Here is a 19068-nt window from a genome sequence, read left to right as displayed (position 1 = left end):
ACAACAAACGTTCGACCATAACCAGCAGGGAGATCCAGACGGCGGTGCGTCTTCTTTTGCCCGGTGAATTGGCGAAGCACGCCGTTTCTGAAGGAACCAAGGCCGTCACCAAATACACCAGTTCAAAATAAATCCTCCTCGAGCAGCTTGGAAGTTGGTTGGAAAAAAAAGAAAAAAAATCGGTTCTTTTCAGAACCACAAATTCAACTCGAACGAATTAAAAATTTTCGTCTTCATACTATATAAGTTCCTGAGAGAAAATATAAATAGTGAAAAATATATTTAAAAAAAGTTTGACATCAGAAATGTTAATAAAAAAAGAAAAGAGTAGAGACAACGGCACGCGGTGTTCCCAAGCGGTCACCCATCCAAGTACTGACCGCGCCCGACGTTGCTTGACTTCGGTGATCGGACGAGAACCGGTAGTTTTCAACGTGGTATGGTCGTTGCCTGGTAAAATTTTCCAAGATGGTACGTTGACGATTTTTTGTGATTGTTCGATCGTTTGGATGTGACATTTTTCGATGGTACACATGTCAGAAAATGTACAAGATTTAAAAGAAGAAAAAAAAAAAATTTTTTTTTGCGAGTCGTTTTTTAGTTTTTTTTTTGCGACAAAATGACGAAAAAAAAAAACTCGTATGAGGCGTTAAATTAAATTGTTCGTTTGACGATCTCAACGAGTCACTTGCGATTAACGTAATTTAAAATTTGAGAACTTACTTACTCACTTGCTTGCTTAGATGGAAATAGCACCCACTTGAAGTAAACGCCGACACGGACCGGAGATGAATAAACTCCGAACGGACGGGGTTAATTCATGAACTGACCGTAGTACGGTCGAAGGTTCGCCGCCGCCGCTACCTGCTTTCTTTCTTAGAACTGATAACAGAGTTGGTTTCTTTGTCTGTTCATTCATCGAAATTCCCACCACTCTGGCCGGGCCGGGCGGGGTGGGTGTGTGTTGTTTCATGATTTGTTCTCTTCTCGATTTATTCTTTTTCCGACGTCGTTCGATTCATAGAGATGTTTTCGTCGAAAGTGTGGTCGCGTTTACATTGCATTAAAATTTAATTTGTTCCAGTGCGACGATGAAACAAGAAAAAAGTTTCAAGTAAGTACGCACGCACGCACACCTACATATTTCATTTTTTAAATCTTTCGACGTTCGTAGTTTCTGCTCGAAATGTCGACTAATAGTAGGGAATGTTTTGTTGATTTGTTTGTTTTTCGTTTTTGAGAAGAACAAATGAAAATTTCGTTGGATTTCTGTCGACCGACGACCGACTGAAAATCCGCCGACATCGACGTAGTTTTATTTAGAGTGTCTGAAAAATGCAAACAATGCAAGATTTCCGTATTTTTGTTGGTTTGTGGTGTTTGGGGAGTTTTTTTTATGATTATAAAATGGTTTCGTCGAGAAAAATTGCTTCTTTCGCAATGAATTGGCAAGAAAAATTAAAAAACTCGTCCGTTCCCGTCGCTGGATGTTCGACGGTGGTCCGTCTGATTTTCCCTTTATTTTCGTAAAATTGACGAGAATTTCGCCGTCAAAACTGTTTTCGGTGATGTTTCGATGATGGGATTTCGTCGTGTGAGGTAATTTTTGAGGAAAAAATGTCGATTTTGCGAAAAAAGTCGTTCGAAAAGTCCGTTCGTCGTACAAATTCGTTTCTCATGGTCGAGTCCGAAATTGACATCGTTTTTTTTCCGACCTGTTCGTCAAGATCGTTTTCAAAAATCAACTCCTACGAAAGGCGAAGGTTTTATCTTCGTTCTTGAAAAAATTCGACCTTCTCGGACGTCATCTTCGACCGTTTGTGAATTTTTTTCCTACACTCTGCAGGTTCGTCGGTCGTCGCTCCGATCCGTGCTGCGTCTCTTTGCGAGGCGATTTTCGAAAAGATCGCACGTACTTTTCGACCGATTCGTTCGTGAAACTTGTAGAGGATGCTTCCAAGTTTGTCTGGTCGAAAGCGGAACTTTCCTGTTATTCGTGGAAAACGCGTAACGTCGGCGTCGAACTTGGATGTCATCTCCTTGTTTCGGAGGGTCTTTGTTCGAGTCGACGTTCGATCGGTCCTTGTTCGCTTTTGGAGGTCGGCTGGTCGTCCGGGAAAACTTGAGGTTATTCAGGAGGCCATCGCCGACCGAATCGCTCATGTTCCCGCACCCGGAGGCGGTGATCTTCGCGTAAAGAGAACGATGCCATCACGCGAAAGCTGTATTCGAGGCCCACTGAATTTTCTAACTCGACGAGAAGGCTCTCGTTTAGTCCGCGGTCCGCGCGTTTTCGAACGCGCCAACACTTTGACTTTGGCGCCCAATTCGTTCTGTAAAGTTCATTCGTTCTTTCACCGAAGAATAAGCCTACCTATAATAAAAAGAAAAAAACGCGCGCGCGATAGACGAAAATATGGCCGACGTAGAAAATCAAGCAGCTTCGACGGTCGCCGGTGCCACTTCCGGCTCCTCACCGGTGAAGAAGGAGAAGAAGCCCAAAAATCCGAGAAGCAAACCTTCTCATCCGCCCACTTCGGAGATGGTCACCAACGCCATCAAAGGCTTGAAGGAACGCGGCGGTTCTTCGTTGCAGGCGATCAAGAAATATGTCGCGGCCAACTACAAAGTCGACGCGGAAAAATTTGCGCCTTTCATCAAGAAGTACCTTAAGGGCGCCGTCGCATCCGGTTCGTTGGTCCAAACCAAAGGAAAAGGAGCTTCCGGTTCGTTCAAGTTGGCTTCTGCCGTCACCGGTGCAGCTAAGGCTCCGTCCGCCACGAAAAAGAGATCTGCCGCTGCGACCGCGTCGTCATCGGCGAAATCCAAGAAGACGGGCGTTGCTAAACGTTCCGTCGCGTCAGCGCCGACGTCCGCCGAAAAAGGATCCGCCTCAAAAGCCGGTAAGAAGGCCGCCCCCGCCGCTTCGGCCAAGTCTAAGAAAACTGCCGCCGAAAAGAAGAGCGTCGCCGTATCGAAGGCTAGAAAGGCTGCGTCCGCTCCCGAAAAGAAAGCCAGCGCCGCCTCCAGATCGCCCGTCAAACCCAAGACGCCATCGAAAGCGAAGAAATCCAACAAGGCCGGTCCAACCAAGAAACCGAAAGCGCCGAAACCGAAAACGGCCAAAGCCGTCACCGCCAAAGCGAAAAAAACCGCTTCACCCAAGAGAAAGAAGTGAAAAGTCGACGACGATGATTTAATTTTTTCAACGACGACGACGTCCTGGTGGTTTCGGGAACGTGCTCCGATCGTATATATCGACGTAGGGGCACCATCGATACAAATAAATGGCCCTTTTCAGGGCCACAATTATTTTCAAGAAACGAACGAAAGATTCGCTTGGACAATGCACATTCTGTTGAGGAGATACATACTTTCATTTGATTTTCTTGTCTATTCATTTGACTGTCGAAACAGTGTTATTACAAAGAATGATAAACTTTATTATATAATAATGTTTCAAATAGTCTCAGTTAAAAGAAAATTTAATGTGAAAGAAAAAAGCAAAAGTTTATCGTTTTATGTAAGTACGAATTTTGTGAATAAATCACATAACCTAACTTTTTTTTTTTTTTTTTTTTTTTTTCAATCTCAAAAAGTTGCATGCGCGAACGATAAATTTTCAATTCGTTGGAAAATAATTGTGGTTCTGAAAAGAACCGATTTTTTTTTTCTTCTTTTAACACCTTCGAAGATGAAGAATTTGTTAATTCTAGATGGTCGGATCGGATGGATGGATGGATGGATGGAGGAAATTTAAGCCCTCTCGCCACGAATGCGTCTCGCCAATTGGATGTCTTTCGGCATGATGGTGACACGTTTGGCGTGGATGGCGCACAAGTTGGTGTCTTCGAAGAGGCCGACGAGATAAGCCTCGCTGGCTTCTTGAAGTGCCATCACGGCCGAACTTTGGAAACGGAGATCGGTCTTGAAATCTTGGGCGATCTCTCGGACGAGACGTTGGAAAGGCAGCTTGCGGATCAAAAGTTCAGTGCTCTTTTGATAACGACGAATCTCACGAAGGGCGACCGTACCGGGCCTGTAACGGTGAGGTTTCTTGACACCTCCGGTGGCGGGAGCGCTTTTTCTGGCCGCCTTCGTGGCCAACTGTTTTCTAGGTGCCTTGCCACCGGTAGATTTACGAGCCGTCTGTTTAGTTCTCGCCATCTCGGATATCGGATGAATCAAATGAAAAGAATTAACGTAGGTAGTGGCTTGCTTGCTTGCTTCGACCGAACGACCGACCGTACGTACGAACGTTCGAAAGTCAACTGAAAATTTTCGTCGCGCCAACGGCCGTTTTATAAACTCGATGAGTCATACGGCGACGCCATTGGTGGATTCGTTTTTAACGCGAGGTGGAGCTGCCGTAACTTATAAATAGTCCCGCGGAATGAAATTTTGACGTTAGTTCCATAACGAACTTGGTCGAAGCTACGTCGTTTTGTACGAAGAATTTCCTAATTTTATCAAGATGACCGGTCGTGGTAAAGGTGGCAAAGGATTGGGAAAAGGTGGCGCCAAACGTCATCGCAAAGTTCTACGCGATAACATCCAAGGTATAACGAAACCGGCGATCAGAAGATTGGCTCGTCGTGGTGGTGTGAAACGTATTTCCGGTCTCATCTACGAAGAAACCAGAGGTGTGTTGAAGGTCTTCCTCGAGAACGTCATCCGTGACGCCGTAACTTACACCGAACACGCAAAACGTAAGACCGTCACCGCCATGGACGTCGTCTACGCCCTGAAACGTCAAGGTCGTACCCTTTACGGTTTCGGCGGTTAATTTTATCATTTTATGACGTGTATCCGCATCCTCAGAGGAATAACAACAAACCCCCCGCAGGCAAGCAAACAAACAAACAAAAAAAAACGGTTCTTTTCAGAACCACAAAATAAATCAAACGAATTAAATATGTTGCTCAATTGTGTGTTTGTCTTCAAATCGAAATGAAAATCGTACGGAGTGAGTGATCATTTTAATTTGTGATCCAGGCGGCGACTTTGACAATTTTGACAGCAGTTTTAGGTTAGAATGACCATCGTTAAAAGAACGTTTTTGCCACGAAGAGTATATTTGAGGTTATGTCCAATATGGGGTAGAGTTACTCTCCTCAGACGTGACTTGAAACAAAATCTCATAGCAAATAAAACGATTGATTGTAGTATTACGGCTCACCGCTGACGACTGCTGCTGCAAGAAATTATCGAGACGGAGAGCACGTATAGGCGACCGGTGTGTGTGTGTATGTTCTTAACAGATTAATGTGCGAAATGTGAAGAAATTTACGACGAATCGGAATGTTTCTTGAATTAGATAATCAATAAATTATTATAGATAGAGTTGTCGAGTTCGTGCTTTAGTCGGGCATTGAATTTTTCTAAAAATTACGATGAAAAGTCGTAAAAATCATCTTTCTTGGTTGAATGTAATCGAAAATCTTCCGTTCAGTCTACGCTCGTATAATGAATTAATTGATCGGTTTAACTTTAAAATATCTAAAAGACTTTTTAACATGATTCTCATAGGTTGTTGTATTTTGGCGAAAAAATCAATTCGTTCGAGTTGAATTTTTGGCCCTGAGAAGGGCCGATGTGAAGATGGTTTTTATAAAAGTTTTTGTTTTTCGTTCGAGATGACGGCGGCGAAGAATTAAATTTAAGGCTTCTTTTCGGTCTTCTTGGGCAACAACACCGCCTGGATGTTGGGCAAGACACCGCCTTGGGCGATGGTAACGCCGGAAAGGAGCTTGTTTAACTCCTCGTCGTTCCTTATAGCCAATTGAAGATGTCTCGGAATGATACGGGTTTTCTTGTTATCTCTGGCGGCGTTTCCTGCCAATTCGAGAACTTCGGCGGCTAGATATTCCATTACGGCCGCCAAATAAACGGGAGCACCTGCACCCACTCTTTCGGCGTAGTTTCCTTTACGCAGAAGACGATGAATTCTGCCGACGGGAAACTGAAGTCCGGCACGACTGGAACGAGACTTCGCCTTTCCCTTCACTTTACCTCCTTTTCCTCTTCCGGACATGTTGTTATACGATATAAACAGCAAAACACCTACTGCGACTGACACGAAGCGCACTGACAAACGTACGGCTTGAAATAAATGCCGAACGCGGCGAAGGCTAGAAATTTATATGGTCGGTACAGCGCCATCTCGTTAGGGCAATGGTCGAACGACGAACTAAGGCGGAGCGCCTGTTTGTCGCTCGCTCGTTATAAATAGAGGGATTTTAGGTGTGCGGCGTTTTAGATCGAGTATACTCGTCGTAACGTGCACGTCGTGTCTGTCTCGTTTTCTGTTTTTAAACGTTTTTTTAACTCGACGACTAGAAGAGAATGCCACCCAAGACCAGCGGTAAGGCGGCCAAGAAGGCCGGAAAAGCTCAAAAGAACATCTCGAAGAGCGACAAGAAAAAGAAGCGCAGGAGGAAGGAGAGTTACGCCATCTACATTTACAAGGTGTTGAAGCAGGTCCATCCCGATACCGGTATCTCCAGCAAGGCTATGTCTATCATGAACAGTTTCGTGAACGACATCTTCGAACGTATAGCTGCTGAAGCCAGTCGCCTCGCTCATTACAACAAACGTTCGACCATAACCAGCAGGGAGATCCAGACGGCGGTGCGTCTTCTTTTGCCCGGTGAATTGGCGAAGCACGCCGTTTCTGAAGGAACCAAGGCCGTCACCAAATACACCAGTTCAAAATAAATCCTCCTCGAGCAGCTTGGAAGTTGGTTGGAAAAAAAAGAAAAAAAATCGGTTCTTTTCAGAACCACAAATTCAACTCGAACGAATTAAAAATTTTCGTCTTCATACTATATAAGTTCCTGAGAGAAAATATAAATAGTGAAAAATATATTTAAAAAAAGTTTGACATCAGAAATGTTAATAAAAAAAGAAAAGAGTAGAGACAACGGCACGCGGTGTTCCCAAGCGGTCACCCATCCAAGTACTGACCGCGCCCGACGTTGCTTGACTTCGGTGATCGGACGAGAACCGGTAGTTTTCAACGTGGTATGGTCGTTGCCTGGTAAAATTTTCCAAGATGGTACGTTGACGATTTTTTGTGATTGTTCGATCGTTTGGATGTGACATTTTTCGATGGTACACATGTCAGAAAATGTACAAGATTTAAAAGAAGAAAAAAAAAAAATTTTTTTTTGCGAGTCGTTTTTTAGTTTTTTTTTTGCGACAAAATGACGAAAAAAAAAAACTCGTATGAGGCGTTAAATTAAATTGTTCGTTTGACGATCTCAACGAGTCACTTGCGATTAACGTAATTTAAAATTTGAGAACTTACTTACTCACTTGCTTGCTTAGATGGAAATAGCACCCACTTGAAGTAAACGCCGACACGGACCGGAGATGAATAAACTCCGAACGGACGGGGTTAATTCATGAACTGACCGTAGTACGGTCGAAGGTTCGCCGCCGCCGCTACCTGCTTTCTTTCTTAGAACTGATAACAGAGTTGGTTTCTTTGTCTGTTCATTCATCGAAATTCCCACCACTCTGGCCGGGCCGGGCGGGGTGGGTGTGTGTTGTTTCATGATTTGTTCTCTTCTCGATTTATTCTTTTTCCGACGTCGTTCGATTCATAGAGATGTTTTCGTCGAAAGTGTGGTCGCGTTTACATTGCATTAAAATTTAATTTGTTCCAGTGCGACGATGAAACAAGAAAAAAGTTTCAAGTAAGTACGCACGCACGCACACCTACATATTTCATTTTTTAAATCTTTCGACGTTCGTAGTTTCTGCTCGAAATGTCGACTAATAGTAGGGAATGTTTTGTTGATTTGTTTGTTTTTCGTTTTTGAGAAGAACAAATGAAAATTTCGTTGGATTTCTGTCGACCGACGACCGACTGAAAATCCGCCGACATCGACGTAGTTTTATTTAGAGTGTCTGAAAAATGCAAACAATGCAAGATTTCCGTATTTTTGTTGGTTTGTGGTGTTTGGGGAGTTTTTTTTATGATTATAAAATGGTTTCGTCGAGAAAAATTGCTTCTTTCGCAATGAATTGGCAAGAAAAATTAAAAAACTCGTCCGTTCCCGTCGCTGGATGTTCGACGGTGGTCCGTCTGATTTTCCCTTTATTTTCGTAAAATTGACGAGAATTTCGCCGTCAAAACTGTTTTCGGTGATGTTTCGATGATGGGATTTCGTCGTGTGAGGTAATTTTTGAGGAAAAAATGTCGATTTTGCGAAAAAAGTCGTTCGAAAAGTCCGTTCGTCGTACAAATTCGTTTCTCATGGTCGAGTCCGAAATTGACATCGTTTTTTTTCCGACCTGTTCGTCAAGATCGTTTTCAAAAATCAACTCCTACGAAAGGCGAAGGTTTTATCTTCGTTCTTGAAAAAATTCGACCTTCTCGGACGTCATCTTCGACCGTTTGTGAATTTTTTTCCTACACTCTGCAGGTTCGTCGGTCGTCGCTCCGATCCGTGCTGCGTCTCTTTGCGAGGCGATTTTCGAAAAGATCGCACGTACTTTTCGACCGATTCGTTCGTGAAACTTGTAGAGGATGCTTCCAAGTTTGTCTGGTCGAAAGCGGAACTTTCCTGTTATTCGTGGAAAACGCGTAACGTCGGCGTCGAACTTGGATGTCATCTCCTTGTTTCGGAGGGTCTTTGTTCGAGTCGACGTTCGATCGGTCCTTGTTCGCTTTTGGAGGTCGGCTGGTCGTCCGGGAAAACTTGAGGTTATTCAGGAGGCCATCGCCGACCGAATCGCTCATGTTCCCGCACCCGGAGGCGGTGATCTTCGCGTAAAGAGAACGATGCCATCACGCGAAAGCTGTATTCGAGGCCCACTGAATTTTCTAACTCGACGAGAAGGCTCTCGTTTAGTCCGCGGTCCGCGCGTTTTCGAACGCGCCAACACTTTGACTTTGGCGCCCAATTCGTTCTGTAAAGTTCATTCGTTCTTTCACCGAAGAATAAGCCTACCTATAATAAAAAGAAAAAAACGCGCGCGCGATAGACGAAAATATGGCCGACGTAGAAAATCAAGCAGCTTCGACGGTCGCCGGTGCCACTTCCGGCTCCTCACCGGTGAAGAAGGAGAAGAAGCCCAAAAATCCGAGAAGCAAACCTTCTCATCCGCCCACTTCGGAGATGGTCACCAACGCCATCAAAGGCTTGAAGGAACGCGGCGGTTCTTCGTTGCAGGCGATCAAGAAATATGTCGCGGCCAACTACAAAGTCGACGCGGAAAAATTTGCGCCTTTCATCAAGAAGTACCTTAAGGGCGCCGTCGCATCCGGTTCGTTGGTCCAAACCAAAGGAAAAGGAGCTTCCGGTTCGTTCAAGTTGGCTTCTGCCGTCACCGGTGCAGCTAAGGCTCCGTCCGCCACGAAAAAGAGATCTGCCGCTGCGACCGCGTCGTCATCGGCGAAATCCAAGAAGACGGGCGTTGCTAAACGTTCCGTCGCGTCAGCGCCGACGTCCGCCGAAAAAGGATCCGCCTCAAAAGCCGGTAAGAAGGCCGCCCCCGCCGCTTCGGCCAAGTCTAAGAAAACTGCCGCCGAAAAGAAGAGCGTCGCCGTATCGAAGGCTAGAAAGGCTGCGTCCGCTCCCGAAAAGAAAGCCAGCGCCGCCTCCAGATCGCCCGTCAAACCCAAGACGCCATCGAAAGCGAAGAAATCCAACAAGGCCGGTCCAACCAAGAAACCGAAAGCGCCGAAACCGAAAACGGCCAAAGCCGTCACCGCCAAAGCGAAAAAAACCGCTTCACCCAAGAGAAAGAAGTGAAAAGTCGACGACGATGATTTAATTTTTTCAACGACGACGACGTCCTGGTGGTTTCGGGAACGTGCTCCGATCGTATATATCGACGTAGGGGCACCATCGATACAAATAAATGGCCCTTTTCAGGGCCACAATTATTTTCAAGAAACGAACGAAAGATTCGCTTGGACAATGCACATTCTGTTGAGGAGATACATACTTTCATTTGATTTTCTTGTCTATTCATTTGACTGTCGAAACAGTGTTATTACAAAGAATGATAAACTTTATTATATAATAATGTTTCAAATAGTCTCAGTTAAAAGAAAATTTAATGTGAAAGAAAAAAGCAAAAGTTTATCGTTTTATGTAAGTACGAATTTTGTGAATAAATCACATAACCTAACTTTTTTTTTTTTTTTTTTTTTTTTTCAATCTCAAAAAGTTGCATGCGCGAACGATAAATTTTCAATTCGTTGGAAAATAATTGTGGTTCTGAAAAGAACCGATTTTTTTTTTCTTCTTTTAACACCTTCGAAGATGAAGAATTTGTTAATTCTAGATGGTCGGATCGGATGGATGGATGGATGGATGGAGGAAATTTAAGCCCTCTCGCCACGAATGCGTCTCGCCAATTGGATGTCTTTCGGCATGATGGTGACACGTTTGGCGTGGATGGCGCACAAGTTGGTGTCTTCGAAGAGGCCGACGAGATAAGCCTCGCTGGCTTCTTGAAGTGCCATCACGGCCGAACTTTGGAAACGGAGATCGGTCTTGAAATCTTGGGCGATCTCTCGGACGAGACGTTGGAAAGGCAGCTTGCGGATCAAAAGTTCAGTGCTCTTTTGATAACGACGAATCTCACGAAGGGCGACCGTACCGGGCCTGTAACGGTGAGGTTTCTTGACACCTCCGGTGGCGGGAGCGCTTTTTCTGGCCGCCTTCGTGGCCAACTGTTTTCTAGGTGCCTTGCCACCGGTAGATTTACGAGCCGTCTGTTTAGTTCTCGCCATCTCGGATATCGGATGAATCAAATGAAAAGAATTAACGTAGGTAGTGGCTTGCTTGCTTGCTTCGACCGAACGACCGACCGTACGTACGAACGTTCGAAAGTCAACTGAAAATTTTCGCCTTGGAGCAACTTGTTGCTTGCAGAGTGTTGGGACGTGCCATGAACTCTTCCGTCTGCTTGATTGTCTGAAACATACAAATGAATTAATATTAAACCAAAACTGATTTGTGCCGAACTTGTTCGGCCTGAGATACAGAGTACCTTACCTCACAAGCGCCATTTTCGGGCGCTTGTGCTTGTGATGAATTTGTTCGTCGTAGTCCACGGCTACGCGAACGAGTGGGTTTCGATGTTGAGCCGCTCTTTGGAAGTACTTTTCTGCTGTTGCCAGCATAAAGTCTTTAAGAGACGGCATTTTTGCTTCTTTATGAAGCTGGGTGTTGCGAACGAACCAAGGTGCGTTGAGTGCAATGCGAAGGAACTTGTTCTGAACCCTCTGGAGGCGTCTGATGTGCGTCGCCGCAGCGTGACCCCAAGCTGGGGACGCGTACATCATTACCGGTCGGACGATGGTCTTATACATCAAGAGTTTATTGCCAATCGAGAGACGACTGCGTCGCCCAATCATGGAATAAATCTGCGAGATGATGCCATAAGCCTTGTTCCTCACACCAGTGGTGTGAGTTTTGCAGGTCATTCCTCGATCCAGAGTAACACCCAGATATTTGGCTTCGGATCTCCATGGGATTGGGGTATCGAACATGAAGACTTCACCATCTGGGTCTATTACTCTGTTGTCCCTGGTTCGCTTTTTGGTGAAGAGTACCGCGCTGCTTTTGGCAGCGTTAACTTCAATTCTCCAGCGAGTGAACCACTCCTCCAACCTGTCAAGGTTTTCTTGGAGTTTGCGAGTCACGGTCTCAGCGGAACCGCTTCGAACCAAGACTGCTGTGTCGTCAGCGTAGAGTGCCGTTGTGGAATCGGCGTCTACTGGCTTCGGGACGTCTGACATGAAGATGGCAAACAAGAACGGCGAAAGTATGGACCCCTGAGGTACCCCAGAAGTGATGTCTTTCATTGTCGATCTCGTTGTTCCAATCTTCGCTCGGAATTTCCTGTTTTCCAGGTATGATCGGATGATTTGCACCAAACCGATCGGAAAGCCGGCGTCGAGTAGCTTGTGGAGAAGCCCCTCGTGCCACACTTTATCGAATGCTTTTGCCACATCCAAGAACACCGCGCCAGTGTGCCGTTTTCGATTGAAACTGTCTGTGACATGTTCCACTACTCGCAGCACTTGGTCGGTGGTAGAATGTCCATCCCTGAATCCGAATTGCTCCGGTGGGATGATGTCGTGTTCTCGTTCGAAGTCCTTTAGTCTCCACAATATCACCTTCTCCGCCATTTTCCCCATGCAGGGAAGTAGACTGATTGGGCGATAATTTTGTGGAAACTGTTGAGCTCCGCCCCCCTTCGGGAGAAAGATCACGTCGGCGATTTTCCATTTCTCGGGGAAATGTACTAATCGCAGCATTCCGTTGTAGATGGCGACAAGATGCATGACCGCGAGATCAGGAAATTGTCGTACCATCTTGTTGCTGATGCCATCAGGACCTGGGGCCTTTCTGACTTTCAGTTTTTTGATCATCGACCGTACTTCTGCTGGAGAAACTGGTCGAATCTCAGGAGCGCGCACTTGGTTGAGGCGTCTTTCGACGCATCTTTCGATCAGCTCGACAAAGTCAGGGTCTGCATGCTCCCAATTGGGGCTGCATTGTCGTTCAAGATTTAGCGCAAAAGCCTCAGCTTTCTCCTCATCTGTGTAGACGACTCCGTCTTCACCGTGAATTGGAGGAAGCGGCTTGCGCTGATTTCGAAGGACTTTGGTCATTCTCCACAATGAACAGTCCTCCGTGGTCAACTCTTCGAGTTTTTGGCACCATTTACTGTTACGGTACTCCTGAAGTCTCCGTCTGACTTCCGCACACAAACGATTCACATCGGCTCGATCTACTGGAGCTAGGGTGCGGCGGTACCGCCTTCTAGCTCGGTTTCGATCTCGCACTAGGTCTCGAATGTCTGGCGGTAGGCCGTCACGACGTGTTCTTAGAGACACCGTGGTCGTAGCGTCAGTTTTCGCCTCTCGGACGCGGCTCTCGAGGTTTTCGATAGCTAGATCGATATCCTCCTTCACCCAAATCCGCGGCACTGGACCGACTCTGGTAGCTAATGACTCCTTGAAAAGTTGCCAGTTAACTTTGTCGTATTCTGCCGGCGGGTCCATCTCGTCTTCACGCCCCAGGTGAAGAATCACCGGGTCATGATCCGAGTCCAACTCGCCGCCGATCACTTGGATTCTCGTCTGGTGGACGACATCTTTCAGGACTGCGATGTCTAGGACGTCAGGTCGGCCGACATGCCCGAAATGGGTCGGCTCCTCCGGTCCAAGAACTACCATGTCCCGCTGATCGACAAATCTGTGCAGCAACCGTCCTTTGACATTTGTGACCCGACTGTTCCAAGTGGGATGCTTGGCATTCAGGTCCCCAGCCAATACGGTAGCGCCGCCGTCATTGTCGAAGATCTCCTCCAGATCAGACTCCAGGAGTCGAGAGGGTGGTGCATAGGCGGCGTACAATTTCAGCGTACCAGCGTTTGCTGTGTGTACGGCGATGCCAGTCACCTCCAATCGTTCCAGTTGCGGAGTCGCAATCTCATTGTGATCGATCGAATTTTTGACGTAAACAGCGGTTCCTCCACCTCCGCCGTTTTGTCTGTCATTTCTGTACAGGACGAAATTTCTCAATTTTGGATTATCTGCTGGTCGCAGATGTGTCTCCGAAATTAAAAGAATATCCGCCTGGACATCCGTTGCGAAACGCTCTAGGTCGTTGCGCTTGTGTCGGAGGCCGTTGGCATTCCAAACGACCACCTGCAGTGACTCCGGCTTAATTTTTCTAACCATGCAATGCCTGGCTTAAAATTTCCATCAGCTGGTCTGTCTGCTTTTTAAAGCGCGTTAACCTGTCGGGACTTGGTTTAGTGGCTGCGAAGTCGCTCCACATCTCGCCAATTGTCCGCGCCACTATCTCCATGGAGTTGGAGTCTGTGGCAGAGGACTGTCCCTTGTGAGCCTTCGGGGGCGGCGTCACCTTGAGTGGACCTGGAGTTCCGCTTTTAACCTGCTTTGCAGCAGATTTAGCGGGTTTCCCGGTCTCCACTTTTGGTTTCGACGCTTCGGGGATGCCCCTTGCTGGTACCGGCTTCTTTGGCGCCGCCACGGTGGGAGTGGCGACTTGGGGTTTGTCCGATCCCGCATTGGGATGCTTGGGACAGCCCCTAAAATTAGCCGGGTGCGAACCTCCGCAATTCGCACATTTCTTTGGGTTTTTGCCATCGCATTCTCGAGAGACATGGGGTCCAGCGCATTTCACGCACCTGGTGGTAGCGTGACAGCCGCGCTGTGAGTGACCCCACTGCTGGCAACGGAAGCACTGGCCGTTAGACCGGCGCTTCTTCAGCGGCTCTGTCGTCACCTGGAGGCCTTGAACCGTGGTTAGGTCGTAAATGTGCCGATGTTCACGTGGAACCTCGACTACGACCATGTCCAGCGGTTTTTTATTCGCCATCATGCGTGAGCATTTGCCCACGGCGAATCCGCGCCCCAGGAGTTCGTGTTCGACCGACTTTATGTCAGCCATTGACGAGACTCCACGTAGGACGACTTTCAACGGCTTTTCGCTTTTCAGCGAAAAGGAGTGGAAAGGCAGCTTTTCCACGTCAAACAATTTCGTCATGCGACGGAAATCGTTGACAGTACTTGGCTGGATTCTTATTCCACCCACGACCGCTTTTGCCTTGGTGTAGCTGATGGTGTGACTCCGAAGAAGTGTGGAGACCTCATTCCACGACTTCGTTGTTTCGTCCCTGTGGAGAATCACCGGTGGGATTTTCTCCGGACGATCCGAAGTCGTGTTTTGGTCGCGAGATTCGGGGACGACCTTTTGGGGCTTTTTAGCCGACTTGAAGTTCCTCGAAAGGGCCTTCGTCGACAATTGCGCCTCGCGTTCGTCGTCCTCCTCGCTCTCGGAAACAACCACTCTTCGTTTTTTGGCCTTTCGGCTTAGAACGGTGGTAAATTGTTCCTCTTCAGGTTCCGATTCCTCCGAAAAGGAGAAAACCAGTTCCATTGACGCGTCGGCCTCTGGGACGCCGCCGCCTACTAACACCTCCTCAGAGGTCTTTTCGGGGGATAGCGGCGTCGAGACGTCAGCGGACGTCGATGGAACAGCTGTCTCAGCCGTTGCTGATTGGCCAGCCGTTTCCATCGGTTCGGGTGCCTGTTTCTTCGGTTTCTTCGATTTCTTCGATTTCTTCTTCTTCTTCTCCGCTTTTTCTTCGTCCGTTGGTGGAGGAAGGACAGCGGGGGATTGCGGTCGTGCCTGGAGAACCGCATCGATGAGGTCGCGACGGATGTCTGAAAAGACTCCGTTCACCAGCGACTCAAGCAGTTCGGCTCGCAATTTTTCCCCCAAGTCCGCGACGGCTTTCGCCACCGTTTCTTCGAGGGACAGCGTCCCAGCCATCTTCGGGATTGGGCGGACTTCGTGGAATTTTCTTCTGTCCAGGTGCGATGCGAATTTTAATTCGTGTCTCAAATTGGGCGAAAATTAATTTGTGACGGGTGGGCGGAGTCACCCAACATGAATTTTATTTTCATGTGTCGGGACTTTGGGAAGTCAGGAATTTTTTATTAATTGAGCTTTTATCTCATTAATGATTTGCGATGCGCTGAAAAGCACGTCTTTGTGGTGCTGAAAAGCACGATTTGTTTGCGCTGAAAAGCACTGGTTATGCGCTGAAAAGCACGATTTGTTTCGCTGCGAATGCCTCGAATGGAAGTTCTGGATCGCTGAAGGAAACAAGAAGGCGTGACCCTACTCGTTCCGATGCTGGACTCAGAGTGAAAATTTTCGTCGCGCCAACGGCCGTTTTATAAACTCGATGAGTCATACGGCGACGCCATTGGTGGATTCGTTTTTAACGCGAGGTGGAGCTGCCGTAACTTATAAATAGTCCCGCGGAATGAAATTTTGACGTTAGTTCCATAACGAACTTGGTCGAAGCTACGTCGTTTTGTACGAAGAATTTCCTAATTTTATCAAGATGACCGGTCGTGGTAAAGGTGGCAAAGGATTGGGAAAAGGTGGCGCCAAACGTCATCGCAAAGTTCTACGCGATAACATCCAAGGTATAACGAAACCGGCGATCAGAAGATTGGCTCGTCGTGGTGGTGTGAAACGTATTTCCGGTCTCATCTACGAAGAAACCAGAGGTGTGTTGAAGGTCTTCCTCGAGAACGTCATCCGTGACGCCGTAACTTACACCGAACACGCAAAACGTAAGACCGTCACCGCCATGGACGTCGTCTACGCCCTGAAACGTCAAGGTCGTACCCTTTACGGTTTCGGCGGTTAATTTTATCATTTTATGACGTGTATCCGCATCCTCAGAGGAATAACAACAAACCCCCCGCAGGCAAGCAAACAAACAAACAAAAAAAAACGGTTCTTTTCAGAACCACAAAATAAATCAAACGAATTAAATATGTTGCTCAATTGTGTGTTTGTCTTCAAATCGAAATGAAAATCGTACGGAGTGAGTGATCATTTTAATTTGTGATCCAGGCGGCGACTTTGACAATTTTGACAGCAGTTTTAGGTTAGAATGACCATCGTTAAAAGAACGTTTTTGCCACGAAGAGTATATTTGAGGTTATGTCCAATATGGGGTAGAGTTACTCTCCTCAGACGTGACTTGAAACAAAATCTCATAGCAAATAAAACGATTGATTGTAGTATTACGGCTCACCGCTGACGACTGCTGCTGCAAGAAATTATCGAGACGGAGAGCACGTATAGGCGACCGGTGTGTGTGTGTATGTTCTTAACAGATTAATGTGCGAAATGTGAAGAAATTTACGACGAATCGGAATGTTTCTTGAATTAGATAATCAATAAATTATTATAGATAGAGTTGTCGAGTTCGTGCTTTAGTCGGGCATTGAATTTTTCTAAAAATTACGATGAAAAGTCGTAAAAATCATCTTTCTTGGTTGAATGTAATCGAAAATCTTCCGTTCAGTCTACGCTCGTATAATGAATTAATTGATCGGTTTAACTTTAAAATATCTAAAAGACTTTTTAACATGATTCTCATAGGTTGTTGTATTTTGGCGAAAAAATCAATTCGTTCGAGTTGAATTTTTGGCCCTGAGAAGGGCCGATGTGAAGATGGTTTTTATAAAAGTTTTTGTTTTTCGTTCGAGATGACGGCGGCGAAGAATTAAATTTAAGGCTTCTTTTCGGTCTTCTTGGGCAACAACACCGCCTGGATGTTGGGCAAGACACCGCCTTGGGCGATGGTAACGCCGGAAAGGAGCTTGTTTAACTCCTCGTCGTTCCTTATAGCCAATTGAAGATGTCTCGGAATGATACGGGTTTTCTTGTTATCTCTGGCGGCGTTTCCTGCCAATTCGAGAACTTCGGCGGCTAGATATTCCATTACGGCCGCCAAATAAACGGGAGCACCTGCACCCACTCTTTCGGCGTAGTTTCCTTTACGCAGAAGACGATGAATTCTGCCGACGGGAAACTGAAGTCCGGCACGACTGGAACGAGACTTCGCCTTTCCCTTCACTTTACCTCCTTTTCCTCTTCCGGACATGTTGTTATACGATATAAACAGCAAAACACCTACTGCGACTGACACGAAGCGCACTGACAAACGTACGGCTTGAAATAAATGCCGAACGCGGCGAAGGCTAGAAATTTATATGGTCGGTACAGCGCCATCTCGTTAGGGCAATGGTCGAACGACGAACTAAGGCGGAGCGCCTGTTTGTCGCTCGCTCGTTATAAATAGAGGGATTTTAGGTGTGCGGCGTTTTAGATCGAGTATACTCGTCGTAACGTGCACGTCGTGTCTGTCTCGTTTTCTGTTTTTAAACGTTTTTTTAACTCGACGACTAGAAGAGAATGCCACCCAAGACCAGCGGTAAGGCGGCCAAGAAGGCCGGAAAAGCTCAAAAGAACATCTCGAAGAGCGACAAGAAAAAGAAGCGCAGGAGGAAGGAGAGTTACGCCATCTACATTTACAAGGTGTTGAAGCAGGTCCATCCCGATACCGGTATCTCCAGCAAGGCTATGTCTATCATGAACAGTTTCGTGAACGACATCTTCGAACGTATAGCTGCTGAAGCCAGTCGCCTCGCTCATTACAACAAACGTTCGACCATAACCAGCAGGGAGATCCAGACGGCGGTGCGTCTTCTTTTGCCCGGTGAATTGGCGAAGCACGCCGTTTCTGAAGGAACCAAGGCCGTCACCAAATACACCAGTTCAAAATAAATCCTCCTCGAGCAGCTTGGAAGTTGGTTGGAAAAAAAAGAAAAAAAATCGGTTCTTTTCAGAACCACAAATTCAACTCGAACGAATTAAAAATTTTCGTCTTCATACTATATAAGTTCCTGAGAGAAAATATAAATAGTGAAAAATATATTTAAAAAAAGTTTGACATCAGAAATGTTAATAAAAAAAGAAAAGAGTAGAGACAACGGCACGCGGTGTTCCCAAGCGGTCACCCATCCAAGTACTGACCGCGCCCGACGTTGCTTGACTTCGGTGATCGGACGAGAACCGGTAGTTTTCAACGTGGTATGGTCGTTGCCTGGTAAAATTTTCCAAGATGGTACGTTGACGATTTTTTGTGATTGTTCGATCGTTTGGATGTGACATTTTTCGATGGTACACATGTCAGAAAATGTACAAGATTTAAAAGAAGAAAAAAAAAAAATTTTTTTTTGCGAGTCGTTTTTTAGTTTTTTTTTTGCGACAAAATGACGAAAAAAAAAAACTCGTATGAGGCGTTAAATTAAATTGTTCGTTTGACGATCTCAACGAGTCACTTGCGATTAACGTAATTTAAAATTTGAGAACTTACTTACTCACTTGCTTGCTTAGATGGAAATAGCACCCACTTGAAGTAAACGCCGACACGGACCGGAGATGAATAAACTCCGAACGGACGGGGTTAATTCATGAACTGACCGTAGTACGGTCGAAGGTTCGCCGCCGCCGCTACCTGCTTTCTTTCTTAGAACTGATAACAGAGTTGGTTTCTTTGTCTGTTCATTCATCGAAATTCCCACCACTCTGGCCGGGCCGGGCGGGGTGGGTGTGTGTTGTTTCATGATTTGTTCTCTTCTCGATTTATTCTTTTTCCGACGTCGTTCGATTCATAGAGATGTTTTCGTCG

At 46.3% G+C, this 19068-nt stretch overlaps 3 non-coding genes across 3 annotated transcripts; all 3 read right to left on the bottom strand.

The window, feature by feature from the left end:
- Positions 1-331: 331 nt before the first annotated feature.
- On the bottom strand, positions 332-451 carry LOC148165678 (5S ribosomal RNA). The gene has a single exon (XR_015771267.1). It is a non-coding gene; the product is annotated as a 5S ribosomal RNA (ribosomal RNA).
- A 6466-nt stretch (positions 452-6917) lies between these two features.
- On the bottom strand, positions 6918-7037 carry LOC148165677 (5S ribosomal RNA). The gene has a single exon (XR_015771266.1). It is a non-coding gene; the product is annotated as a 5S ribosomal RNA (ribosomal RNA).
- Positions 7038-18361: 11324 nt separating this feature from the next.
- LOC148165676 (5S ribosomal RNA) lies at positions 18362-18481 on the bottom strand. The gene has a single exon (XR_015771265.1). It is a non-coding gene; the product is annotated as a 5S ribosomal RNA (ribosomal RNA).
- Between the last annotated feature and the right edge of the window lie 587 nt (positions 18482-19068).

The sequence above is a fragment of the Gnatocerus cornutus genome, unplaced genomic scaffold (assembly GCF_029298725.1).
Source record: "Gnatocerus cornutus isolate USDA-ARS CGAHR unplaced genomic scaffold, icGnaCorn1.1 ctg00000251.1, whole genome shotgun sequence".
Classification (NCBI taxonomy): Eukaryota; Metazoa; Arthropoda; class Insecta; order Coleoptera; family Tenebrionidae; genus Gnatocerus; species Gnatocerus cornutus.
The sequence above is the reverse complement of the archived record's forward strand: the minus strand, read 5'-3'. Positions and strand labels throughout refer to the sequence as shown.